General features: G+C 41.9%; 1 protein-coding gene across 1 annotated transcript in view; it reads left to right on the forward strand.

Moving 5' to 3' along the window:
- Nucleotides 1-8,695, forward strand: part of eys (eyes shut homolog) — a gene marked incomplete at both ends in the record, with an annotated part of 311,891 nt that overhangs the window by 49,669 nt on the left and 253,527 nt on the right. The gene's annotated exons all lie outside the window — the stretch shown is intronic.

An 8,695-nucleotide genomic window follows, 5' to 3' on the forward strand; every position in this document is an offset into this window, starting at 1 on the left:
CCAGCGGCCCCAGGTTCAAATCCCACACGCTCGGGGTTACATTTTCAACAAACTCTGAGACTGGGCTGTTATTCACACGACCGCTAGAGGGCGCTTAACGTTGAAACGTGATTTCAGCTCGTATTCAGCTGCTTGTACAAACGACGTGTGGGGTCGTATCCAGTTGGAGGTCAGGCTGGCTAGTCTACAAGTCTCCCCAGATCGGCAGAGGGGGTGGAGCAACGACCGGGACAGCAGGGGGAATTGGACAAGTACAATTGGGGAGAAAAATCTGGAGAAAAAAATAGCATACAGAAATATTTTTTGCTCCAGTATGAATGGCACCTCTATGCACCTCTGCAATTAGCATAAGTACTGCATATGCCAACAGAGAGCCACTGTGTGGTCCTACTCTCTGTCTGTCAGTGGTGGGCTCAGAGCTGCCTGCCAGACGCTGCACTGCGATAGCATGGTGAACACAGGGAACTACAAGCTTCTATTCTCTCCTCCTGCTTTCAGATCTCCCGCCCAAAGCCTGTCTCCAGGGATGACGAGCTATGGGCACGTTGTGCAAATGCATGTGAAATACTCCACGGCTGAATAAATGATGCCTAGAGAGCTTCACTCATTACAAAATACTGCTCAGTAAAAACAAATAAACCATATTGACACAGCCAACAGCAACAGCATACTATGGCTACATCCTATCATCAGTATATAAATGGGAGCTGGGGCTCTGTCTGTTTCTCTGTCCCACTGTGATGTCATAAATCCCACTGTGAGATCATCTCTGTGATGTCATAAATCCCACTGTGACATTATCAGTGATCATCAGTGATGTCACAAAAAAGAAGTGGGAGTCTGCCTTCAGACCCCCGTCTTCGGCCATGGACAGCTGAATGTTGCCAGCTCCAGGACAGGTGATCCAGCATCCCTGAAGTATACCATCAAGGAGCAGCCAGGGCGAGGCCGCGCAGTGGGCGAGCTGTGTATGCGAGCTGCCGGGCCAGCTGGGTGAGCAGTCGAGCCTAGGAATCGAGCACGCGTAGCGCGCGAGATCCCTAATCTCTGTTCTGTTTCAATTTTTGTCCCACTGATGATGTCATCATCTTGAGCAAATGAGGGAACTGATGATGTCATAGTGACATCACTGATGATGTCATAAGTGATGTCATCATTGATGTCACTTAAGCAATTTGTCATCAGTGATGTCATCAATGATGTCAGTCATACGAATAATAAGAATAAACAGAAAAACTTGGCAGTAGGTGTTGTGGACTCCTGACATAATTTCCTAATGAACTTATTAGTACATTTTTTGTCTGTGAAACATATACCATCTACCATAAGGTTACCATTAACTTGTGGATTCAAATCAAGCATCATACTTCCTTGTATTTTGAACCTTTTTATTTTATGTGGGAAATACTATTTACATAAGTGCAAGTGGGCTACCAAGAAACCGCACATCCAACAGTTCAAAGTTGAATTTGGACATTACATTAAAACTTTATGTGATCTCAAGAACAGTAAAGCCTTAAAAACTGTGAATATTTGTAAAGATTTAAATATTTTTGTTAATGCCTGAGTTTATTCTAACATGATACCCCTGTTTGTTTGTTTGTTTTGTTCATTTATTTTGTTTCTATCGAAGTAGCATACTCTGTATTGATGTTTAATGTATGCTTGTTGACTGTATGCTTTGGAATGAATCAATAAAAAAAAAAAAAAAAAAAATAATAATAATAAGAATAAACAGCAAATACAATAGGGTTTCCAGCCACTTCAGGGCAATCAGCCTTAGGGCAATTAGAGAAAATTAATCTGCCCTAATTAAAAAAATCTGTCTGTGTCAGGTCACCTGCACGGGTACTCTTTACACCCCCTGAAAGTTTCAGCCTGATCGCACGTAAAACGGCATAGCTGTGGCCAGCACAAAAATGGAAACAGAGACAGACATTATGCTCCCTTCCCTTTTATAATAAGGATATATATCGTTGAGTTTTCCCTCAAGTGTTTACAAGTCTGTCTTGCAAAGGTAATTATTGAGTCATTTAATTAAAAGAAATGCTTGTAACTGCTGCTGAAGATGAACTATATTACAGATACATTGATGTAGTCGTGTGCATATATTAGTAGGCTGCACTGCTTGTAAATAGGGGGTGCAAATAGCATCTGCGGCGTGACTATTTGTACCCGGGGTACGAACAGACCCTGAAAAGCATGTGACACAGCAGCTATTTGATGGCAGTGTAAAAACAGAATCTCATTGCTTAAGGCAAGGTGACAGGCAGGGCCAATCATCTGCCAGCCTTTGTGTTTAATATTCAAATCCCAGCGGTAAAGACAGAAGGCTGCTGCTGTCCTTGTTTCAAGCGCCCTTCCTACTCTATCAACCCGCAATGAGTCAATAGCAAAGAGGAGTGGCATCAATCACACCTCAACTTTTCCAATACATGACTGATGGCCTTTAAAGGCGTATGGAAGCTTTTTGAAAGGCTACGATTACACAGACTCATTTCTAGGGTACATCGCACGCTTCGCGTGCTGCCAACTGAGCAATTGCGCGCCGGCCGCGGAACCCCCTTCCCCTTATTGTAGTATAGTGAGATTACACATTTTGAAGCAATTTGGGGTTGAAATAACAGTTATGGTTTACTTGTGTTTCTTAGATACCCGTTTTGTCCTATTTACCAACCTACATCGATCCTTACGGCTACATACCATGACCTCAAAATACATGTACCATCTCTTCAGTTTCATTCATTCTCTGCTGTATCATAAAACATTATACAATAATATATCTCACTACTGTACAATAATTTTTAGTATTATGAACACTATGTTTTTTCCCTTTGTGAAGCGGGCACCCATGTTGGTCTCGACCTAGTTTCAAGATGAAGACCAGTCACGTTACCTCACATCACAATAGGCATCAGCTCCCAGCTTAAGTCGAGCGTAATCCTAGTGTGACGTCCGCTATGACGTGTGACTCATCACCCCATCTTCAATAGCCAATCAGCCCCTGTCAACATGCCAATAAGACGTTGGTAATGACGTCACTGCCGAGGCTATGACGTGGCAGTACATATAGCCATGCTCAGCGCGTCATCGTCCTCTTTCCCTGATCCTTCACCTCATGGTCGCTGTACCTGGGCTGATCGTATCCCATCCTCTGAAAGCTGTGTTTCGCCCCACCCACCTCCCCAGTCCACCACCAACGTCTTGACGTCTTGACTCCCAAAGAATCCCCTACTTGGGGGGGGGGTTCTCTATCCTAGTCCGAGCAGATGCCCTCCTCTCTCACCACAAGAAGAGGGGCATCTTACCACGGAGTCATTACGCCAGGGGTGCCCACACTTTTTCAGCTTGGGAGCTACTTTTAAAATGACCAAGTCAAAGTGATCTACCAAACATATTTATTTATATATATATACACTGAGTATACAGTGGAAAACAGTGGAACAGTGGAAAAACTGTGGAAACAGTGGAAAAACAGTGGAAAAACAGTGGAAACAGTGGAAAAACAGTAAAAAAAAAAAAAAAAAATTTTTTTTTTTTTCTTCTCCTCAATGCCATGCGATCGACCACACTACCTTCGCGATCGACCGGTCGATCGCAATCGACGTATTGGGCACCCCTGCATTACGCCAAAGAACTAGTTGCCATGCTGCCATGCCATAGAGTTAGTTGCCATGCCATTTCATGCCATAGAACTAATCACCATGCCATTTGTGAATAAAGCTTGCTTGTTAAATTTTACCCACTGGTCTCTCATGATTGAAATTCTAATCTGTATGTATATTCTTCTTTTGAAACCGTATTAAATAGGCCCACTCTAGATACAGAGGTTTACCCTCCAGCTCCACAGGATGCTGTTAAGAAGAGTGCCAAAGGTCACATAACTCACAAGCAGCAAAGTGCTGCTACCTGTAAATGTTGATTCATCTCTAAAGCTCTCAACAAATTTATGAAGTATCATATTTTAAGTTTTATTACCTTCAAGATTTTGTCCAGCATTTATGTTTCCAGCCAATTTCAGAAAAGATGACATTTGGCTTATGAATCACTAATTAATTTATGTAATGTTTTTCCATGACATTTTGGTCATCTCTGTATTGATTGAAATTCTTTTTTGTCTTTGACAAAGTTTTATTTTCATTCATTTTATGAATGATGACACGCGATCTACCGGCATTGCCTTTGCGATTGGCCGGTAAGATCGCGATCGACGTATTGTTGGTCATCCCTGACTTAAACTATTGGTATACAAAGTATGTTTCTTCACCTTTTTTCATGAAGTTTAACTAGAAAGTCTTACAAAGTCAATGATCATTGGTCAAGTTGCTGGTACTTTTTTAGTACCTGCTGTGTGAGAACATCTGTGGGCTTGAAGCACTTTACTGTGTGCTGACTCAACAACTTGTTAATCAAGCCTACATTTATGCACTCACAGTCTGCTGCATGGAGCCCACTGAATACATATATTATATATACAGTATGAATACAGTACATATACTGAATACATATATAATTAGAATGTTGCACAAGATATCACCGGCTGAATTATGAGCTGCTATGAGGCACTGTGTGTTCACTAAATGATGCTATGTGGTCTACAACAGTGGTTCTCAACATGGGGTCCGGGGACCACCTGTGGTCCTTCAGGGGATTCCAGGGGGTCACTAGCAAATTGATGAATTGTTAAAGGGACAGCTCACCCTAAAATCTAAATACATATTTTTCCTCTCACCTGTAGTGCTATTTATCCATCCTATATAGTTTTGGGATAGTAGGTTTTGGAGATATCGGCCGCAGAGATGTCTGCCTTCTCTCTAATACAATGGAACTAGATGGCACTCGGCTTGTAGTGCTCGAAGCACCAAAAAAATACATTTGAAAAACTCAACAGCATTGTCTCTTTCCAGAAATGATGACCCGGTTACAGTTTCATGTACAGTAGGAACTATTTTCTTTTGCAGTCTCGTGTAGGAACTAGCTAGGAGTTAGCGGGTGTAGTTCGGTCAAAAGGAAATAGTTCCTCCATGAAACTGCTCATAACAAGGTCTGTGGATTATCTTGAGTAACGGGGTCATGATTTCTGGAAAGAGACATTATTGCTGTTGAGTTTATCAAATGTATTTCTTTATACACTTTGAGCACCACAAGCCGAGTGCCATCCAGTTCCATTGTATTGGAGAGAAGGCAGAAACCGATATCTCCAAAACTCAGGCAACTTACACAAAACAATATAGATGGATAAATAGCACTACAGGTGAGAGGGAATATATGCATTTTGGATTTTAGGGGTGAGCTGTTCCTTTAAACTTCACCATTATTTAATTTACAAGAAGTGAAATAATGACATTTCAAATGTGTTGATGATTCTTCCGTTTCCCTTTTATACTGTTTATGGTGTAATGCAGTGGTCTTAAACAGGGGGTTCATGAGCCCCAGGGGGTCCGCAGAGGTACTGCAGGGGGTCCACCAATTTTTGTCAAGGGAGTTTGTGAAAATTTAAAACATTTGTTTTAGCCAAAAACTAATAATATTGAGTATACTTATACTCCAAGCATTAATAGGCAATAATAAGCTACTTTTGAGAAAAATATGATTTACAAAGTGAATCTGATGAAGCAATGCGAAACACGTTCACTCCTTCTTGCTTTTAATCTATTAATAAAAGGAAGTGTCAACCCTGATATCATGTGCGCTGTTATTGTTAAATAATAACAATAATAATAATAGTTATAATAAATAATGATACAATAATAATAATAATAATAATAATAATAATAATAATAATAATAATAATAATAATCAATACAAAAACAACAGCAGACTTGGCACATAGAGTAAGGGAATCATGAGAATAGTTTTCAGAGTCATATAGACGAATGCTTGCTTTTTACTCTGTTATATATTTTCATAAAATCCACTGAAGGTCAAATTATTTCTCTCTACAAGCAAAAGGGCAGCTCGTTAATCTAGTCACAGTGGGGGAACAAACCATAGGAACCTGTGTCTTTCACAGGGACCGGCACAGGCAATAGAATGTGTCATATCATAAGGTCAGGACTGATCTATTTTGATTAGAATGTTCATCTAAACATTGATCCTGAAATTACATGAAACTGACAACTGACAGGCGTCAGGAGGACTGCTATTTTCAGTTTGTACCAGGGGGCAAAATGAGTACAGAGCATGTTGAATTAATCTTTTCTCTTCTGATAATGTTGTGTGAATCCTACTGTGAATAAAGATTCTAAAAGTAATGTGTAATAAGACGTGCCAGTGGCCTTTCATGACAGCATCTGTCGTCTGTTGTGTTTCTCAACTGGTGACGCCTAAAAGTGGGTCACAGAACCATGTCAGGGGTCTGTGGCCAGAGATCCACTGTGCTGGACTTCTATTGAGATGACAGCATGGATGCATTTCAACCTCTAACCAGGGACTTTGACAGCTCTCTTCCTGACTACTTCAAACTCTGCCAGCAGCATTTTGCACAATTTGTATAGCTGTCCTGTAGTGTTTTTGGGGACGTACGGGGAGAAGGGCATACAAGCCTGCTAGTGGAAGGGGGGGGGGGGGGGGGGGCATGCATTAATTTGTTTGCATCGCCATGGATTCCAAAAGGTCTGACCATGGTCATATTTTTCAGGTGATAAAAGGCATCATATAAAGGACACAGTTTAATTTGGAAGTATTTCTTTTTCAATCAAATTAAGCTCTTGTTATTGATCCTCTCTGCACCTGCGTCTGTATCCACCTTGGTGCTTTTTGCCTAATGTTCAGCGGTAATAATGATATTTGGGAGTAAAATATGTGAGTCCAACACCCCTACATCTTCTACAACTGTGAACCATTTGTCAGGAATCAAAAAGAATCTCCCCAGATCGGCAGATGGAGGAGCAGCGACCGGGGCAGCAGGGGGGTAAATTGGCCAAGTACAACTGAGGAGAAAATGGTGGGGAAAATCTGAAAAAAAGTGTCAACAGAGACTTCAGACATTTATGGAAGAGCGTTCCAGCCACAATTTCAAAAGCTCATGAGGGACAACCAAAGCCCTGGTCAGAAGACTCGCTGGCCAGCATCCCCTCCCTTCCGGGAGAGTCGTCTGGCTGCACGGAAACAGGCAACTGGGATAAGCCCTCCCCTGCTCTACAGCTGCTCTCCAATTATTGGAGCCACTGTTTCAGTCGCTACCGGATGTCCGCTCCCGGCTTATTACAAACTCTGTCATTGGCTCCGACCATGTCAATCAGAGCGGCTTCCGCTCCCTCCTCCATGTGTGTCGCTGTAAATATTGCCCTGCCGCCGCAGTGAAAACAACAACGCTAACTAGCTAGCAAGCTAACGGCAGAAACCTACACGCTAGCTCGTTGCTACACGCTGAAAATGGCAAGTTGGATTGTTGGAAACTATTTTCCAAGGGCACTGCCACTAAGCGCCGCCCATCGCAATTCAAGATTCAAGATTCAAGATTATTTTATTTATCCCAAGGGAAATTTGTCTTGGACATACATACGGCTGCTACATACAAAACAGTGCAAACCACAAGACAGTGCAAACATGTGCAAACATACAATTAAAGTGCAAGTGCATCATAGTTACAGTAGATGCTTATTATGACCCGAGTTTAGGAGACTAACTGATATGGGGATGAAAGAGTTCTTGTATCTGTTGAGGTATCGTTTTTTGTTTTTGATTGGGACTCTGTAGCGTCTACCAGATGGAAGCAGTTCGTATTCTATATGCAAAACATGGGAGGGGTCAGCAGTAATTTTCCTAGCTTGTCTAATTACAGTTTTCTCAAAAAGCATTTGGAGGGTGGGATGATTTCTCACCCCCATCACTTTCATTGCCGTGTTAACCAGTCTATTGATTTGTGATCTTGATTTAACTGATAAGTTGCCAAACCAAACAGAAATTCCATAACGTAAAATGCTCTCTATAACAGCAGAATAAAACAACAAAAGCACCCTCTGTCCGACCCCAAACACCCTGAGTCTCCGTAGAAAGTAGAGTCGCTGTTGAATCCTAGAGCATACAGAGTTCACATGGACATTCCACGACAAGTTGTCATCAATATGAAGACCCAGATATTTATATGAATGGACCTGGGCAATGTGGGCACCGTGGACCAGTGTAGGAGAATGGTCCCCCAGGTGCCCCGGATCGAAAATAATTTCTTCTGTTTTTTGTGTGTTTACAATGAGGTGGTGGTCCTCACACCATTGCACAAACTTAGCAACCTCCAAACTATAACTGGAAATATCTGTGTCTGTGTCCATAAGACCCAAGATGGCTGTGTCATCGGAAAACTTGATGATAAGAATTTTGGGGTGACTGCTTATGCAATCATCTGTGTATACTGTGAATAGCGGAGGAGAACTCACGCATCCTTGAGGGACACCTGTGTTGATGACCTTGGACTCAGATAGTGTCTGGTTCACTCGGACCTGTTGGGTTCTATTGGTTAGAAAAGAGTGATACCACCTGATGATATAAGGGTTAACGGACATCTGTCTGAGTTTACTGAGGAGGATGTGTGGCTGCAGAGTGTTAAAAGCAGAGCTGAAGTCGACAAACAACAATCTGGCATAAGCTTTGGGGTTTTCCAGATGTTGCAGAATGGAGTGTGTTATGGTAAGTGTTGCATCATCAGTCCCACGGTTGTCTTTATAGGCAAACTGATATGAATCTAACTGACCAT

The sequence above is a fragment of the Poromitra crassiceps genome (assembly GCF_964638095.1).
Source record: "Poromitra crassiceps genome assembly, chromosome: 22".
NCBI lineage: Eukaryota > Metazoa > Chordata > Actinopteri > Beryciformes > Melamphaidae > Poromitra > Poromitra crassiceps.